Source organism: Gorilla gorilla, chromosome 11, assembly GCF_029281585.2.
Source record: "Gorilla gorilla gorilla isolate KB3781 chromosome 11, NHGRI_mGorGor1-v2.1_pri, whole genome shotgun sequence".
In the NCBI taxonomy this organism is placed as follows: Eukaryota; Metazoa; Chordata; class Mammalia; order Primates; family Hominidae; genus Gorilla; species Gorilla gorilla.
In genome coordinates, this window is record NC_073235.2 from 144,704,185 (window position 1) to 144,723,246 (window position 19,062).

Consider the following 19,062-nt stretch of genomic DNA (forward strand, 5'->3'; position numbering starts at 1 on the left):
GGACTGTAGGTATACATGACGATACTTGGCTAATTTTTAAATTGTTTTGCAGACATGGGGTCTCACTTTGTTGGCCAGGCTGGTGTCAAACTAATGGCCTCAAGTGACCCTTCCACCCCTGCCTCCCATCCTCGAGGTATGTGCCACCACAAGGAGCACTTGTTCAATTTTCTAAAGAAAAAATTTCTAAAGTAAGGCTGTGGGATGATGGCAGGAAGATAAAAGAAAAACAGAAGAATAAGTTAAAATGACTTATTCACACATATTCTTTTGACAGCAAGAAGAACTTTTAGTATATACATTCCTTACAAACAAACAAACGGCAGATAAACAATGTTGTATAGGAACTTCAACACACACTGTACAATATTCCCACTTTGCTGACATAAGTTATGGAAATTTCGTGGTTTCCTTGAGTGTCGCTACCAGTATTTTGCTTCCCTGATGATTTTTATGAACTTCCTCATCTGTTAACTTCTCTCCAAAGTATGTCATGTCACGACATACTGCCGCTGCACAAACACGGCCAGTGTCTTCCTATTAAACATGTAGAATGCTTTCCTAAATTCTCTTTTTACTCTCTGTCTTTGTGTTCTGCATTTTCCTTGCTTTTATTGTCAGAAACTCCAGAAAGTCAATCGTACTAATTTATCACGATTTGCTTCATTAATTTATACTATGCTTATATGGAATTTTGCCCAACAGACCTCATTACAATTTGGGCCAGGGCGCAGGGTTAGGGTTCTTTTAGGGTCAGGGCCAGGACCCAGGGTTAGGGTTGTTTTAGGGTCAGGGCCAGGGCCCAGGGTTAGGGTTGTTTTAGGGTCAGGGCCCAGGGTTAGGGTTGTTTTAGGGTCAGGGCCCAGGGTTAGGCTTGTTTTAGGGTCAGGGCCCAGGGTTAGGGTTGTTTTAGGGTCAGGGCCCAGGGTTAGGTTTGTTTTAGGGTCAGGGCCCAGGGTTAGGGTTGTTTTAGGGTCAGGGCCCAGGGTTAGGCTTGTTTTAGGGTCAGGGCCCAGGGTTAGGGTTGTTTTAGGGTCAGGGCCCAGGGTTAGGGTTGTTTTAGGGTCAGGGCCCAGAGTTAGGCTTGTTTTAGGGTCAGGGCCCAGGGTTAGGGTTGTTTTAGGGTCAGGTCCAGGGCCCAGGGTTAGGGTTGTTTTAGGGTAAGGGCCCAGGGTTAGGGTTGTTTTAGAGTCAGGGCCCAGGGTTAGGGTAGTTTTAGGATCAGGGCCCAGGGTTAGGGTTGTTTTAGGGTCGGGGATCAGGGTTAGGGTTGTTTTAGGGTCAGGGCCAGGGCCCAAGGTTAGGGTTGTTTTAGGGTCAGGGCCCAGGGTTAGGCTTGTTTTAGGGTCAGGGCGCAGGGTTAGGGTTGTTTTAGGGTCAGGGCCCAGGGTTAGGCTTGTTTTAGCGTCAGGGCCCATGGTTAGGGTTTTAGGGTCAGGGCCAGTGTCCAGGGTTAGGGTTTTAAGGTCAGGGCCACGGCCCAGGGTTAGGGTTTTAGGCTCTTGGCCAGGGCCCAGGGTTAGGGTTTTAGGCTCAGGGCCAGGATCCAGGGTTAGGGTTTTAGGCTAAGGGCCCAGGGTTAGGGTTTTAGGGTCAGGTCCCAGGGTTAGGGTTTTAGGGTCAGGCCCAGGGTTAGGGTGATTTCAAGGAAGTGACCTCACAATGTCTCAAGCTACCACTTACTGTTGATTGTGAGGAAATGCCAGCTGAGGCACATGCCTTGGGAGCTAAGTGGTTGCTGCCCTTGACTACTATGAAGACTGGTGTGGGAAGGGTCGCTTTGGATGCACTTGAGCAGGGGTCCCCAACCCTTGAGCCATGGAGCCGTAAGGAGCCACACAGCAGGTGAGTGGTGTCGAGTGAGGGAGTGAGGGAAGCTTCGTCTGTATTTACAGCCACTCCCCTTTGCTCACATTCCCGCCTGAGCTCCACCTTCTCAGATGAGCAGCAGCATTAGATTCTCATAGGAGAACGCACCCTGTTGTGAACCGTGCATGTGAGGGATCTAGGTTGCGCTGTGCTTATGAGAATCTAATACCTATTGATCTGTCACTTTCTCCCATCACGCTCAGGTGGGACCATCCAGTTTCAGGAAAACAAGCTTAACACGCCCACTGATTCTACATTATGGTGAGTTCTATAATTATTTTATTATATATTCCAGTGTAATAATGGAAATGAAGTGCCTAATAAACGTAAATGTGCTTAAATCTTTTGGCCCAGCTCCTACCTCCCGGCAGCCTCGCCAGGCCCAGAACTCTCTCCAGTCAGCCTCTACAGACCAAGCTCATGACTCACAATGGCCTATTTAGGCCCATACCCTACCTCACGGCAGTCTCCGCAGATGAGCCTACTGCCTCACAACAGCCTCCACAGGCACAGCTCCATCGTTACAATGGCCTCTTTAGACCCAGCTCCTGCCTCCCAGCCTTCTCTCCAGGCCCTGAACTTTCTCCGTAAGTTGAGGTAGCTGGGACTGTAGGTATACATGACGATACTTGGCTAATTTTTAAATTGTTTTGCAGACATGGGGTCTCACTTTGTTGGCCAGGCTGGTGTCAAACTAATGGCCTCAAGTGACCCTTCCACCCCTGCCTCCCATCCTCGAGGTATGTGCCACCACAAGGAGCACTTGTTCAATTTTCTAAAGAAAAAATTTCTAAAGTAAGGCTATGGGATGATGGCAGGAAGATAAAAGAAAAACAGAAGAATAAGTTAAAATGACTTATTCACACATATTCTTTTGACAGCAAGAACTTTTAGTATATACATTCCTTACAAACAAACAAACGGTAGATAAACAATGTTGTATAGGAACTTCAACACACACTGTACAATATTCCCACTTTGCTGACATAAGTTATGGAAATTTCGTGGTTTCCTTGAGTGTCGCTACCAGTATTTTGCTTCTCTGATGATTTTTATCAACTTCCTCATCTGTTAACTTCTCTCCAAAGTATGTCATGTCACGACATACTGACACTGCAGGAACACGGCCAGTGTCTTCCTATTAAACATGTAGAGTGCTTTCCTAATTTCTCTTTTTACTCTCTGTCTTTGTGTTCTGCATTTTCCTTACTTTTATTGTCAGAAACTCCAGAAAGTCAATCGTACTAATTTATCACGATTTGCTTCATTAATTTATACTATGCTTATATGGAATTTTGCCCAACAGACCTCATTACAATTTGGGCCAGGGCCCAGTGTCAGGGTTGTTTTAGGGTCAGGGCCAGGGCCCAGGGTTAGGGTTGTTTAAGGGTCAGGGCCAGGGCCCAGGGTTAGGGTTGTTTTAGGGTCAGGGCCCAGGGTTAGGGTTGTTTTAGGGTCAGGGCCCAGGGTTAGGGTTGTTTCAGGGTCAGGGCCCAGGGTTAGGGTTGTTTTAGGGTCGGGGTCCAGGGTTAGGGTTGTTTTCGGGTCGGGGCCCAGGGCTAGGTTTGTTTTAGGGTCAGGGCCCAGGGTTAGGGTTGTTTTAGGGTCAGGCCCAGGGTAATGCTTGTTTTAGGGTCAGGGCCCAGGGTTAGGGTTGTTTTAGGTTCAGGGCCAGGGCCCAGGGTTACGGTTGTTTTAGGGTCAGGGCCAGGGCCCAGGGTTAGGGTTGTTTTAGGGTCAGGGCCAGGGCCCAGGGTTAGGGTTGTTTTAGGGTCAGGGCCCAGGGTTAGGGTTGTTTTAGGGTCAGGGCCCAGGGTTAGGGTTGTTTTAGGGTCAGGGCCCAGGTTTAGGTTTGTTTTAGGGTCAGGGCCCAGGGTTAGGGGTGTTGTAGGGTCAGTTCCCAGGGTTAGGGTTGTTTTAGGGTCAGTTCCCAGGGTTAGGGTTGTTTTAGGGTCAGGGCCCAGGGTTAGGGTTGTTTTAGGGTCAGGGCCCAGGGTTAGGCTTGTTTTAGGGTCAGGGCCCAGGGTTATGCTTGTCTTAGGGTCAGGGCACAGGGTTAGGGTTGTTTTAGGGTCAGGGCCCAGGGATAGGGTTGTTTTAGGGTCAGGGCCCAGGGATAGGGTTGTTTTAGGGTCAGGGCCCAGGGTTAGGGTTGTTTTAGGGTCAGGGCCCAGGGTTAGGGTTGTTTTAGGGTCAGGGCCAGGGCCCAGGGTTAGGGTTGTTTTAGGGTCAAGGCCCAGGGTTAGGGTTGTTTTAGGCTCAGATCCCAGGGTTAGGGTTGTTTTAGGGTCAGGGCCCAGGGTTAGTGTTGTTTTATGGTCAGGGCCCAGGGTTAGGGTTGTTTTAGGGTCAGGGCCCAGGGTTAGGGTTGTTTTAGGGTCAGGGCCCAGGGTTAGGCTTGTTTTAGGGTCAGGTCCCACGGTTAGGGTTTTAGGGTCAGGGCCAGGGCCGAGGATTAGGGTTTTAAGGTCAGGGCCATGGCCCAGGTTTAGGGTTTAGGCTCTTGGCCAGGGCCCAGGGTTAGGATTTTAGGCTCAGGGCCAGGGTCCAGGGTTAGGGTTTTAGGCTCAGGGCCCAGGGTTAGGGTTTTAGGGTCAGGGCCCAGGGTTTAGGTTTTAGGGTCAGGGCCCAGGTTTAGGGTTTTAGGGTCAGGGCCCAGGGTTAGGGTTTTAGGGTCAGGCCCCAGAGTTAGTAGGGTTTTAGGGTCAGGGCCCAGGGTTATTAGGGTTTTAGGGTCAGGGCCCAGTGTTAGTAGGGTTAAGGGTCAGGGCCCAGGGTTAGGGTTTTAGGGTCAGGGCCCAGGGTTAGGGTTTTAGGGGTAGGGCCCAGGGTTAGGGTTTTAGGGTCAGGGCCCAGGGTTAGGTTTGGTTTAGGGTAAGGGCCATGGGCCAGGGTTAGGGTTGTTTTAGGGTCAGGGCCAGGGCCCAGGATTAGGGTTCTTTTAGTGTCAGGGCGACGGCCCAGGGTTAGGGTTGTTTTAGGGTCTGGGCCAGGGCCCAGGGTTAGGGTTGTTTTAGGGTCAGGGCCAGGGCCCAGGCTTAGGGTTGTTTTAGGATCAGGGCCTGGGCCCAGGGTTAGGGTTGTTTTAGGGTCTAGGGCCAGGGCCGAAAGTTAGGGTTGTTTTAGGGTCAGGGCCAGGACCCAGGGTTAGGGTTGTTTTAGGGTCAGGGCCAGGGCCCAGCGTTAGGGTTGTTTTAGGGTCAGGGCCAGTTCCCAGGTTTAGGGTTGTTTTAGGGTCACGGCCAGGGCCCAGGGTTAGGGTTGTTTTAGGGTGAGGTCCAGGGCCCAGGGTTAGGCTTGTTTTAGGGTCAGGGCCAGGGCCCAGGGTTAGGGTTTTAAGGTCAGGGCCATGGCCCAGGTTTAGGGTTTTAGGCTCTTGGCCAGGGCCCAGGGTTAGGATTTTAGGCTCAGGGCCAGGGTCCAGGGTTAGGGTTTTAGGCTCAGAGCCCAGGGTTAGGGTTTTAGGGTCAGGGCCCAAGGTTTAGGTTTTAGGGTCAGGGCCCAGGGTTAGGGTTTTAGGGTCAGGTCCCAGTGTTAGTAGGGTTAAGGGTCAGGGCCCAGGGTTAGGGTTTTAGGGTCAGGGCCCAGGGTTAGGGTTTTAGGGTTAGGGCCCAGGGTAAGGGTTTTAGGGTCAGGGCCCAGGGTTAGGGTTGTTTTAGGGTCAGGGCCATGGGCCAGGTTTAGGGTTGTTTTAGGGTCAGGGCCAGGGCCCAGGGTTAGGGTTGTTTTAGGTTGAGGTCCGGGGCCCTGGGTTAGGCTAGTTTTAGGGTCAGGGCCAGAGCCCAGGGTTAGGGTTGTTCTTGGGTCAGGACCACGGCCCAGGGGTTGGGTTGTTTTTGGGTCTGGGCCAGGGCCCAGGGTTAGGGATGTTTTAGGGTCAGGGCTAGGGCCCAGGGTTAGGGTTTTTGTAGTGTGAGGTCCAGGGCCCAGGGTTAGGGTTGTTTTCGGGTCAGGGCCAGGGCCCAGGTGTATGGTTGTTTTACGGTCAGGGCCAGGGCCGAGGGTTAGGGTTTTTGTAGGGTGAGGTCCAGGGCCCAGGGTTAGGGTTGTTTTATGGTGAGGGCCCAGGGTTAGGGTTGTTTTAGGGTCAGGGCCCAGGGTTAGGGTTGTTTTTGGGTCAGGGCCCAGGGTTAGGGTTGTTTTTGGGTCAGGGCCCAGGGCTAGGTTTGTTTTAGGGTCAGGGCCCAGGGTTAGGGTTGTTTTAGGGTCAGGCCCAGTGTTATTCTTGTTTTAGGGTCAGGGCCCAGGGTTAGGGTTGTTTTAGGTTCAGGGCCAGGGCCCAGGGTTAGGGTTGTTTTAGGGTCAGGGCCAGGGCCCAGGGTTAGGGTTGTTTTAGGGTCAGGGCACAGGGCCCAGGGTTAGGGTTGTTTTAGGGTCAGGGCCCAGGGTTAGGGTTGTTTTAGGGTCAACGCCCAGGGTTAGGGTTGTTTTAGGGTCAGGGCCCAGGGTTAGGTTTGTTTTAGGGTCAGGGCCCAGGGTTAGGGTTGTTTTAGGGTCAGGGCCCAGGGTTAGGGTTGTTTTAGGGTCAGGGCCCAGGGTTAGGGTTGTTTTAGGGTCAGGGCCCAGGGTTAGGGTTGTTTTAGGGTCAGGGCCCAGGGATAGGGTTGTTTTAGGGTCAGGGCCCAGGGTTAGGGTTGTTTTAGGGTCAGGGCCCAGGGTTATGCTTGTTTTAGGGTCAGGGCCCATGGTTAGGGTTTTAGGGTCAGGGCCAGGGCCCAGGTTTAGGGTTTTAGGCTCTTGGCCAGGGCCCAGGGTTAGGATTTTAGGCTCAGGGCCAGGGTCCAGGGTTAGGGTTTTAGGCTCAGGGCCCAGGGTTAGGGTTTTAGGGTCAGGGCCAAGGGTTTAGGTTTTAGGGTCAGGGCCCAGGGTTAGGGTTTTAGGGTCAGGGTCCAGGGTTAGGGTTTTAGGGTCAGGGCCCAGAGTTAGTAGGGTTTTAGGGTCAGGGCCCAGGGTTAGTAGGGTTTTAGGGTCAGGGCCCAGTGTTAGTAGGGTTAAGGGTCAGGGCCCAGGGTTAGGGTTTTAGGGTCAGGGCCCAGGGTTAGGGTTTTAGGGTTAGGGCCCAGGGTTAGGGTTTTAGGGTCACGGTCCAGGGTTAGGTTTGGTTTAGGGTCAGGGCCATGGGCCAGGGTTAGGGTTGTTTTAGGGTCAGGGCCAGGGCCCAGGTTTAGGGTTGTTTTAGGGTCAGGGCGAGGGCCCAGGGTTAGGGTTGTTTTAGGGTCAGGGCCAGGGCCCAGGGTTAGGGTTGTTTTAGGGTCAGGGCCAGGGCCCAGGGTTAGGGTTGTTTTAAGTCCAGGGCTCAGACCTAGGGTTGTTTTAGGGTCAGGGCCAGGGCCCAGGGTTAGGGTTGTTTTAGGGTCTAGGGCCAGGGCCGAAAGTTAGGGTTGTTTTAGGGTCAGGGTCAGGACCCAGGGTTAGGGTTGTTTTAGGGTCAGGGCCAGGGCCCAGGGTTAGGGTTGTTTTAGGGTCTGGGCCAGGGCCCAGGGTTAGGGTTGTTTTAGGGTCACGGCCAGGGCCCAGGGTTAGGGTTGTTTTAGGGTGAGGGCCAGGGCCCAGGGTTAGGCTTGTTTTAGGGTCAGGGCCAGAGCCCAGGGTTAGGGTTGTTCTTGGGTCAGGGCCACGGCCCCGGGGGTTGGGTTTTTTTTGGGTCAGGGCCTGGGCCCATGGTTAGGGATGTTTTAGGGTCAGGGCTAGGGCCCAGGGTTAGGGTTTTTGTAGGGTGAGGTCCAGGGCCCAGGGTTAGGGTTGTTTTCGGGTCAGGGCCAGGGCCCAGGGGTATGGTTGTTTTAGGGTCAGGGCCAGGGCCGAGGGTTAGGGTTTTTGTAGGGTGAGGTCCAGGGCCCAGGGTTAGGGTTGTTTTATGGTGAGGGCCCAGGGTTAGGGTTGTTTTAGGGTCAGGGCCCAGGGTTAGGGTTGCTTTAGGGTCAGGGCCCAGGGTTAGGCTTGTTTTAGGGTCAGCGCCCAGGTTTAGGTTTGTTTTAGGGGCAGGGCCCTGGGTTAGGGTTGTTTTAGGGTCAGGGCCCAGGGTTAGGCTTGTGTTACGGTCAGGGCCCAGGGTTAGGGTTGTTTTAGGGTCAGGGCCCAGGATTAGGGTTGTTTTAGGGTCAGGGCCCAGGGTTAGGGTTGTTTCAGGGTCAGGGCCCAGGGTTAGGGTTGTTTTAGGGTCAGGGCCCAGGGTTAGGGTTGTTTTAGGGTCAGGGCCCAGGGTTAGGCTTGTTTTAGGGTCAGGGCCCAGGGTTAGGGTTGTTTTAGGGTCAGGGCCCACGGTTAGGTTTGTTTTAGGGTCAGGGCCCAGGGTTAGGCTTGTTTTAGGGTCACGGCCGAGGGTTAGGGTTGTTTTAGGGTAAGGGCCCGGGGTTAGGGTTGTTTTAGGGTCAGGGCCGAGGGTTAGGGTTGTTTTAGGGTCAGGGCCCAGGGTTAGGGTTGTTTTAGGGTCAGGGCCCAGGGTTAGGGTTGTTTTAGGGTCATGGCCAGGGCCCAGAGTTAGGGTTGATTTAGGGTCAGGGCCGAGGGTTAGGGTTGTTTTAGGGTCAGGGCCCAGGGTTAGGGTTGTTTTAGCGTCAGGGCCCAGGGTTAGGGTTGTTTTAGGGTCTGGGCCCAGGGTTAGTAGGGTTTTAGGGTCAGGGCCAAGGGTTAGTAGGGTTAAGGGTCAGGGTCCAGGGTTAGGGTTTTACGGTCAGGGCCTAGGGTTAGGGTTTTAGGGTTAGGGCCCAGGGTTAGGGTTTTAGGGTCAGGGCCCAGGGTTAGGTTTGGTTTAGGGTCAGGGCCAGGGCCCAGGGTTAGGGTTGTTTTAGGGTCAGGGCCAGGGCCCAGGGTTAGGGTTGTTTTAGGGTCAGGGCCAGGGCCCAGGGTTAGGGTTGTTTTAGGGTCAGGGCCTGGGCCCAGGATTAGGGTTGTTTTAAGGCCAGGGCGCAGTGTTAGGGTTGTTTTAGGGTCAGGGCCAGGGCCCAGGTTTAGGCTTCTTTTAGGGTCAGGGCCAGGGACCAGGGTTAGGGTTCTTTCAGGGTCAGGGCCAGGGCCCAGGGTTAGGGTTGTTTGAGGGTCAGGGACAGGGCCCTGGTTTAGGGTGCTTTCAGGGTCAGCGCCATGGCAAAGGGTTAGGGTTGTGTTAGGGTCAGGGCCAGGGCCCAGGTTTAGGCTTCTTTTAGGGTCAGGGCCAGGGCCCAGGGTTAGGGTTCTTTCAGGGTCAGGGCCAGGGCCCAGGGTTAGGGTTGTTTGAGGGTCAGGGACAGGGCCCTGGTTTAGGGTGCTTTCAGGGTCAGCGCCATGGCAAAGGGTTAGGGTTGTGTTAGGGTCAGGGCCAGGGCCCAGGGTTAGGGTTGATTTAAGGTCAGGGCCAGGGCCCAGGGTTAGGGTTGTTTTAGGGTCAGGGCCAGGGCCCAGGGTTAGGGTTGTTTTAGGGTCAGGGCCAGGGCCCAGTTGTAGGGTTGTTTTAGAGTCAGGGCCACGTTCCCGGGTTACGGTTGTTTTAGGGTCAGGGCTAGGGCCCAGGGGTAGGGTTGTTTTAGGGACAGGGCCAGGGCCCAGGGCTAGGCTTGTTTTAGGATCAGGGCCAGGGCCCAGGGGTAGGGTTGTTTTAGGGTCAGGGCCAGGTCTAAGGGGTAGCGTTGTTTTAAGGTCAGGGCCAGGGTCCAGGTTTAGGGTTGTTTTAGGGTCAGGGCCAGGGCCCAGGGGTAGGGCTGTTTTAGGGTTACGGCCAGGGCCCAGGGTTAGGGTTGTTTTAGGGTCAGGGCCAGGGCCCCGGGTAAGGGTTCTTTCAGGGTCAGTGCCAGGGCCCAGGGATAGGGTTGTTACAGGGTCAGGGCCAGGGCCCAGGGTTAGGGTTCTTTCAGGGTCAGGGCCAAGGCCCAGTTTTAGGGTTGTGTTAGGGTCAGGGCCAGGGCCCAGGGTCAGGCTTGTTTTAGGGTCAGTTCCCAGGGTTTGGGTTGTTTTATGGTCGGGGCCCAGGGTTAGGCTTGTTGTAGGGTCAGGGCCAAGGGGTAGGGTTGTTTTAGGGTCAGGGCCTAGGGTTAGGGTTGTTTTAGGGCCAGGGCCCAATGTTAGGGTTGTTTTAGGGTCAGGGTCCAGGGTTAGGGTTGTTTTAGGGTCAGGGCTCAGGGTTAGGGTTGTTTTAGGGTCAGGGCGCAGGGTTAGGGTTTTAAGGTCAGGGCCACGGCCCAGGGTTAGGGTTTTAGGCTCTTGGTCAGGGCCCAGGGTTAGGGTTTTAGGCTCAGGGCCAGGGTCCAGGGTTAGGGTTTTAGGCTAAGGGCCCAGGGTTACGATTTTACGGTCAGGGCCCAGGGTTTGGGTTTTAGGGTCAGGCCCAGGGTTAGGGTGATTTCAAGGAAGTGACCTCACAATGTCTCAAGCTACCACTTACTGTTGATTGTGAGGAAATGCCAGCTGAGGCACATGCCTTGGGAGCTAAGTGGTTGCTGCCCTTGACTACTATGAAGACTGGTGTGGGAAGGGTCGCTTTGGATGCACTTGAGCAGGGGTCCCCAACCCCTGAGCCATGGAGCCGTAAGGAGCCACACAGCAGGTGAGTGGTGTCGAGTGAGGGAGTGAGGGAAGCTTCGTCTGTATTTACAGCCACTCCCCTTTGCTCACATTCCCGCCTGAGCTCCACCTTCTCAGATGAGCAGCAGCATTAGATTCTCATAGGAGAACGCACCCTGTTGTGAACCGTGCATGTGAGGGATCTAGGTTGCGCTGTGCTTATGAGAATCTAATACCTATTGATCTGTCACTTTCTCCCATCACGCTCAGGTGGGACCATCCAGTTTCAGGAAAACAAGCTTAACACGCCCACTGATTCTACATTATGGTGAGTTCTATAATTATTTTATTATATATTCCAGTGTAATAATGGAAATGAAGTGCCTAATAAACGTAAATGTGCTTAAATCTTTTGGCCCAGCTCCTACCTCCCGGCAGCCTCGCCAGGCCCAGAACTCTCTCCAGTCAGCCTCTACAGACCAAGCTCATGACTCACAATGGCCTATTTAGGCCCATACCCTACCTCACGGCAGTCTCCGCAGATGAGCCTACTGCCTCACAACAGCCTCCACAGGCACAGCTCCATCGTTACAATGGCCTCTTTAGACCCAGCTCCTGCCTCCCAGCCTTCTCTCCAGGCCCTGAACTTTCTCCGTAAGTTGAGGTAGCTGGGACTGTAGGTATACATGACGATACTTGGCTAATTTTTAAATTGTTTTGCAGACATGGGGTCTCACTTTGTTGGCCAGGCTGGTGTCAAACTAATGGCCTCAAGTGACCCTTCCACCCCTGCCTCCCATCCTCGAGGTATGTGCCACCACAAGGAGCACTTGTTCAATTTTCTAAAGAAAAAATTTCTAAAGTAAGGCTGTGGGATGATGGCAGGAAGATAAAAGAAAAACAGAAGAATAAGTTAAAATGACTTATTCACACATATTCTTTTGACAGCAAGAAGAACTTTTAGTATATACATTCCTTACAAACAAACAAACGGCAGATAAACAATGTTGTATAGGAACTTCAGCATACACTGTACAATATTCCCACTTTGCTGACATAAGTTATGGAAATTTCGTGGTTTCCTTGAGTGTCGCTACCAGTATTTTGCTTCTCTGATGATTTTTATCAACTTCCTCATCTGTTAACTTCTCTCCAAAGTATGTCATGTCACGACATACTGCCGCTGCACAAACACGGCCAGTGTCATCCTATTAAACATGTAGAATGCTCTCCTAATTTCTCTTTTTACTCTCTGTCTTTGTGTTCTGCATTTTCCTTAGTTTTATTGTCAGAAACTCCAGAAAGTCAATCGTACTAATTTATCACGATTTGCTTTATTAATTTATACTTTGCTTATATGGAATTTTGCCCAACAGACCTCATTACAATTTCTAACCTGTTTTATTTTGTTTTTTTTTTTTTTCTGAGACAGGGTCTCCCTCTGTTGTGCAAGGCTGGAGGGTAGTAGTGCTATCGCAGCTGACTGCAGCCTCAACCTTCCAGGCTGAAGCGATCCTCCCATCTCAACCTCCCACGTGGCTGAGACTACAGGTGCTTGCCTCTATGCCCACCTAATATTTGGTATTTTCATATACGTGGATTCCAGAGGGGTGACAGCGAAACGTGAGTAAGCATGGATTTTGGTATATGCAGAGATGGGGGGCTGTAACTAATTCTGTATACTGAGGGACGGCAACTGTATATGTTTTTACAATTACGCTGTAGGATACATACTGTTGCATAGCCTTGAAAATAATAATTTTTAATGGAGTGGAATAATAATAATAATATTGCTAAAAGTAGCAGCTGGCCAGGTGTGGTGGCTCACACTGGTAATCGCAACACTTTGGGAGGCTGAGGCAGGAGGATGGCTTGAGGCCAAGAGTTTGCGATAGGCCTTGGAAACAAAGGGGGAGTCACCATCCCTACAGAAAAATACATGAATTAGCCTAGTGTGGTGGCACGTTCCTGTAGTCCCAGCTACTTGGGAGGCTGAGGTGGGAGGATCACTCAAGCCCAGGGAGGCTGAGACTGCAGTGAGTCATGATCAGGCCTCTGCACTCCAGCCTGGGTGACAGAGTGAGACCCTGTCTCAAAACAACAAAAAAGTAGCAGCTAACATCAACTGACCTTTTATACCAGGTGCCTATTGATACCATAGTTTAATTTGTTAGAACTGTTTCTTATTTCACTTACCAACTCTGTCTTCAGTTACTCCCAGATTTTTACTGTGTGTGTACAGATGACCTTTTGTTTAGATTGAATTGTCTCCCCAGAAGTAAGATTACTGTGAGTCATGGTGAATGGACATTCTCATTACCCTTGATGTAAATTGACAGGGTTTTGGGTGCCTCCCAGCTATAATCTTAGCACTTTGGGAGGCTAAGAGAGGAGGATTGCTTGAGGCCAAGAGTTGGAGGAGGCAGTATGGCAGTATGGTGAGACCCTGTCTCCATTATTTTAAAAAATTGACAAGCTTTACCTGGGAAGGCTTACACACAATTTAAACACCCCTCATAGTATAAGAAAGTGCCCATTTCACTGCACCTTTGCCAGCACAGGGTATTATAATTTAGTAAGTCATTTTTTGTTTGATTATTTTAAATAGATAAAAGACCTCATATTACTTTACTTGTCACATTTCAACATCTTTCCTTAGCTTATTAGCTCTATCTCTTTTCTGTCTGTAAATGGTTGTTGTTGTTTTGTTCTTTGAGACAGGGTCTTGCTCTGTCACCAGGCTGGACTGTAGTGGCATAATCATGCCTCGCTGCAGCCTTGACCTCCCAGGCTCAAACTTCAGCATTCCGAGTAGCTGGGACTACAAGTGTGCACCACCACTCCCAGCTAACTTTTTTCTTCTTTTGGATAGAGACAGGTTCTCACTGTGTTGTCCAGACCGGTCTCTAGCTCCTGGCCTTAAGCAATCCTCCTGCATTAGCTTCTCAAATTGCTGGAATTTCAGGCATGAGCCACCATGCCTGGCCTGGGCTAGTCCTGTATTCTCTAGAGTTCTCTTTACTTTGTGCTAGCCAATCTCTCATTATGCTGTTCACCTGTTATAATAAATAATTCTCCGTATTAAATTTTACCACTTTAAACTTTTGAGTGGTTTATGCTTCCTGATTGGACTCTGACTAATATGTTAGGAAGGGTCCCAGGAGATAAACCCACACAGATGGGATTTGGGCATAGGTTTGGTTTCCCAGGGGGCAGTGCTGAGCTCTTTGCCAGTGGGAAATGGGATGCTGGTGATTTCCAGGAAGTGACCTCACAGTGACTCAAGCTACCACTTACTGTTGATTGTGACGAAATGCCAGCTGAGGCACATGCCTTGGGAGCTAAGTGGTTGCTGCCCTTGACCACTATGAAGACTGGTGTGGGAAGGGTCGCTTTGGATGCACTTGAGCAGGTGTCCCCAACCCCTGAGCCATGGAGCCGTAGGGAGCCACACAGCAGGAGGTGAGTGGTGTCGAGTGAGGGAGTGAGGGAAGCTTCGTCTGTATTTACAGCCACTCCCCTTTGCTCACATTCCCGCTTGAGCTCCACCTTCTCAGATGAGCAGCAGCATTAGATTCTCATAGGAGAACGCACCCTGTTGTGCACCGTGCATGTGAGGGATCTAGGTTGCGCTGTGCTTATGAGTATCTAATACCTATTGATCTGTCACTTTCTCCCATCACGCTCAGGTGGGACCATCCAGTTTCAGGAAAACAAGCTTAACACACCCACTGATTCTACATTATGGTGAGTTGTATAATTATTTTATTATATATTGGATATATAATATGTATATATATTTATATATATGTAATAATGGAAATAAAGTGCCTAATAAATGTAAATGTGCTTAAATCTTTTTAAGCAGATTCCTCAGGCCCAGCATCTGCCTCACTGTGGACCCCCCAAGCCAAGCTCCCAACCTTTCAGCAGCTTCTACACACCCAGCTCCCGCCTGCCAGTGGCCTCTTCAGGCCCATGGGGCTCATTCCTCACAACAGCCTTTCCAGTCCCAGTTTTTCCCTTCCGGCGGCCTCTCCGGGCTGAGAACCTCCTCAAGTCGGCCTCTCCAGACCCACTTGCACCCTCCAGGCGTCCTCTCCGGGCCAAGCTCCTCTTCCTGGCTGCGTCTCCAGGCCCGACTCCTGCCTCTCAACAACCTCTTTGGACTCAGTGCCTACCCATCTCCTGGCGTCCTTGGTCGGCCCACAGCTTCATCAAGCCAAGCTCCCCAGGCCCAGGTCAGGCCTCACGGTGCCCCCTCCACGATGAGCTCCTGCCCTCCAATGGCACCTGCAGGCCCCAAATGGTCTCCGGTCGGTGGGCTCCTCCACGCCAAGCTTGGGCCTCCCGGTGACCTCTGCAGGCCCAAGTTGTCCTGAAGTCGGCATCTCCCGGCCGTGCCTCCCAGCAAGTAAGCAAGCTCTTTTGGCTCAACTCCTGCCCAGCTCCCAACCGCCTTTGTAGGTCCCGAACTTTCTCCAGCCAAGTTCTTTGGGCCTCATTCCTGCCGCCCGGTGGCCTGTACGGGCCCAGCAATGGTTGGAGAACGGCCTCTGCAGGTCCCGCTCTTGCCTCCCAGGGGCCTCTCCAGGCCCAGCTCTTGCCCTCACGGCGGCCACCCGGGGCCAAGTCCCTGCCTGCCTCCCAGCAGCCCTCATGCGGCCCAGCTCCTCCCTCACGGTGGCCTGTTGATGCCCATGCCTCTGGTACCCTGCCCAGAGGCATGAGCCCCTGCCACACACTGGCTCCTCCCACGCTGAGAGAGGTCAGCGTGAGCCCTTGCCTCACACCGGCCCCTCCCATGCTGAGAGAGGTCAGCGTGAGCCCCTTGCCTCACACCGGCCCCTCCCACGCTGAGAGAGGTCGGCGTGAGCCCTTGCCTCACACCGGCCCCTCCCATGGTGAGAGAGGTCAGCGTCAGCCCCTTGCCTCACACCGGCCCCTCCCATGGTGAGAGAGGTCGGCGTGAGCCCTTGCCTCACACCGGCCCCTCCCACGCTGAGAGAGGTCAGCGTCAGCCCCTTGCTTCACACCGGCCCCTCCCACGCTGAGAGAGGTCGGCGTGAGCCCTTGCCTCACACCGGCCTCTCCCACGGTGAGAGAGGTCAGCGTCAGCCCCTTGCTTCACACCGGCCCCTCCCACGCTGAGAGAGGTCGGCGTGAGCCCTTGCCTCACACCGGCCTCTCCCACGGTGAGAGAGGTCAGCGTCAGGCCCTTGCCTCACACCGGCCCCTCCCATGCTGAGAGAGGTCGGCGTGAGCCCTTGCCTCACACCGGCCCCTCCCACGGTGAGAGAGGTCAGCGTCAGCCCCTTGCCTCACACCGGCCCCTCCCACGGTGAGAGAGGTCGGCGTGAGCCCTTGCCTCACACCGGCCCCTCCCACGCTGAGAGAGGTCAACATGAGCCCCTTGCCTCACACCGGCCCCTCCCACGCTGAGAGAGGTCAGCCTGAGCCCTTGCCTCACACCGGCCCCTCCCACGCTGAGAGAGGTCAGCGTGAGCCCCTTGCCTCACCCCGGCCCCTCCCACACTGAGAGAGGTCGGCGTGAGCCCTTGCCTCACACCGGCCCCTCCCACGCTGAGAGAGGTCAGCGTCAGCCCCTTGCCTCACACCGGCCCCTCCCACGCTGAGAGAGGTCAGCCTGAGCCCTTGCCTCACACCGGCCCCTCCCACGGTGAGAGAGGTCAGCGTCAGCCCCTTGCCTCACACCGGCCCCTCCCACGCTGAGAGAGGTCAGCGTGAGCCCTTGCCTCACACCGGCCCCTCCCACGCTGAGAGAGGTCAGCGTGAGCCCCTTGCCTCACCCCGGCCCCTCCCACGCTGAGAGAGGTCGGCGTGAGCCCTTGCCTCACACCGGCCCCTCCCACGGTGAGAGAGGTCGGCGTGAGCCCCTTGCCTCACACCGGCCCCTCCCACGCTGAGAGAGGTCGGCGTGAGCCCTTGCCTCACACCGGCCCCTCCCACACTGAGAGAGGTCGGCGTGAGCCCTTGCCTCACACCGGCCCCTCCCACGGTGAGAGAGGTCAGCGTGAGCCCCTGCCTCAACAGGCCACCGTGAGGGAGGAGCAGGGTCGCACGCGGGCTGCTGTGAGGCAGGCAGCGACTTGGGCCTGGGAGGTCGTGGTGGGGTGAGAGCTGGGCTTGGAGACTCCCCTGGGAGGCAACAGCAGGGCCTACAGACTCTGTTCTCCAGCCGGAGCTGGGACTGTTCAGGTACTGGGAGGTGGGATGTGGGTCTGAAGAGCTTGGTTGCAGAAACTTCGGGGTCTACAAACGCAGGCGGGAGCTGAGCCAAAAAATCTTGTTTGCTGGGAGGCGGGAGATGCAGTCAGGAGAAACAGCTGTGCCTGCAGAGGCCGCCATGCGGGAGGCGGAGGCCGGGCCTCCTCAAATCGGCCTCTCCAGACCCACTTGGAGCCTCCCGGCATCCTCTCCGGGCCCAGCTCTTCCTCCCGGCTGCGTCTCCAGGCCTGACTCTGGCCTCCCAACAACGTCTTTGGACTCAGCTCCTGCCCAGCTCCCAGCAGGCCCAAGTCGTCGTCAAGTCGGCCTGGAATTGGGCCCAGAAGAGCAGCAAGTCGGCCTCCCCGGGCCCAGCTCCGTCCTCTCGGCGGCCTCTCCAGGTGCAAAACTTCCTCGAGTCAGCCTCTCCAGGCCCAGCTCCTCCTGCCTCCCAGTGGCCTCTTTCAGCCCAGACCAGCTCATGGCTCTTGGCGGCCTTCCCAGGCCCCGCTTTTGACTTTTGGTGGCCTCTTCAGGCCCAGAACTTGACCTCCAGTGGGCCTTTGCAGGCCCGGCCTCCTGCCTCTCGAAGGCCTGCACGGGCCCGGACTCACAGCGGACTCACAGCGGACTCTCCATGCCCAGCTAGCTCTCGCCTCATTGCGGCCTCCCGAGTCCAAAGCTCCTGCCTCTCGGCTGCTTCGGCAGGCCCAGCTCCCGCCTGCCAGTGGCCTCTTTAGGCCCAGCTCATTCCTCACAACGGCCTTCCCAGGCCCCGTTTTTCCCTTCTGGCAGCCTCTTGGCCTCTAATTTGTTTATCTTTTGTGTATAAATCCCAAAATATTGAATTTTGGAATATTTCCACCATTATGTAAGTATTTTGGTAGGTGATTTATTTGGGGTGAGTTTCTGCACCAAGCCCGAATTTTTTATTTTATTTTCCTTATTATTTGGTGTTAAACAGGTTTAATGACGGTCATGGCAACTGTTTGGCACAATGAAAAATATCGCCCATGATCAACGTGTTCTGTTCTGGGGAAGGGGGCAAAGGCAGGGTGAATCACTTTCTTAAAAAGTATAGCTCAAGTTGGGAGTGCAGAGGGAATGGGGAGAAAACCCTCCCGCTGCCTGTGTCGAAGTGCAGGAGCCCCCACCCCCATACTCACCTGAGTCCAGCCCCTCTGGGGAAAGAAGGGGTGCATGAACTCCCCCTAGTCCACAGGTACCTTCCTGTGGCCCAAGGCCCTCTTCACACTCCATCTTGTAGCCCCAACAGGAGCTATTTTCCGAAAAGTGAAAAGCTCTGAAGGTCCCACAATTCATGGTATGTACACCTCCCTCACCAGGGGCTGCAAAGTGGCCTGGAGCTCCATACTGAGTAGAAGTCTTTGGGCCAGAGTCAGCATCTGGCTGACGGTCCGGATATCCTGGTTGGAGTGACCCTGGTGCACCCTGCCAGGGCCTGGTGCCGCTTGCTGAAGATCATGACCGCCACTCATGGGCCACCGATGTGGTCCTTGTCCCATTTGTTGGGGCTGCGTCCATCCTTCTCAGAAGATGAGTCCTGTTCCTTGCGCAGGGCACTGAGGGACTGGGCCTGACATCATCTGAGTGGTAGAGGCAACTGGGTGTCAGGAGACATGATGGAGAGGAAAGCATCATCATGGTCATTCTCTGTCTCACTGTCCAGCAGGGACTCCCCTGAGGGGCCCAGGGCTCCTCCTCCATGGTGGGAGGTGAGCTTTTAACAGGTTCCACCACCCCCAAAGTGTGTGGGGTTGTGGGCCCTGGGCTTTCAGGGCAGGTGGCTCCAGGGGGCCGCCCAGGGTCAACACTCCCTGTGCCACCTGGTGGATGCTCATGAGCAACAGCTGCCAACTTGGCAGGTTGTTTTCTCTGGTTGGAGGCCACTGAGTAACTGGCAGGTTGCTGGGCCTCGTGTGGCTGCAGGGAGGGGTCAGGAAGGGGATGGAGTACCAGGGGAACACGGCCACAGAGTGACCTTCCACATTCCTCCACACGAACATGCTGACGCCACGGGAGGCCTCACTGAATGCAGGCCTGGGGGCCGAGTACTTGGTCCGGGCAGGGAGTTCCTGGCAGGGGCTCACACCTCACCCCCTGCTCAGCCCAGGTGGCTTGGGCCCAGAGAAGTGGGGGTTGGAGAGGAGCAGAAGGCCAGGCCTCAAGTTTTGTTTTTTTTGTTTGTTTTTTTTTGTTTTTGAAATGCAGTTTGACTCTTGTCACCCAGGCTGGAGTGCAGTGGCACGATCTCAGTGGCCTTCATACCTGGCTAATTTTTTGTATTTTTACTGGGGGTGGGGTTTTGCCATGTTGGCCAGGCTGGTCTTGACCTCCCGACCTCAGGTGATCCACCCACCTCAGCCTCCCAAAATGGGATTACGGGCATGAGCCACTGCTCCCAACTTCATTCATTTTTACTTGAAAAACTCCGTTAAGCATTTTTTTAAGGTAGACCTAGTGGTCCTG

At 54.1% G+C, this 19,062-nt stretch overlaps 1 protein-coding gene across 1 annotated transcript in view; it reads left to right on the forward strand.

The window, feature by feature from the left end:
• The window catches only part of LOC129532017 (decreased expression in renal and prostate cancer protein-like), a 30,178-nt gene extending 12,589 nt beyond the window's left edge, over window positions 1-17,589 (forward strand). Inside the window, exons 10-16 of the mRNA XM_063695378.1 lie at window positions 2,073-2,130; window positions 2,224-2,456; window positions 10,615-10,672; window positions 10,766-10,998; window positions 11,777-11,967; window positions 14,034-14,091; window positions 14,213-17,589. The gene's annotated coding sequence lies outside the window, so the exon portion shown is untranslated. The remainder of the gene's footprint in view (window positions 1-2,072; window positions 2,131-2,223; window positions 2,457-10,614; window positions 10,673-10,765; window positions 10,999-11,776; window positions 11,968-14,033; window positions 14,092-14,212) is intronic.
• The last annotated feature ends 1,473 nt before the right edge of the window (window positions 17,590-19,062 follow it).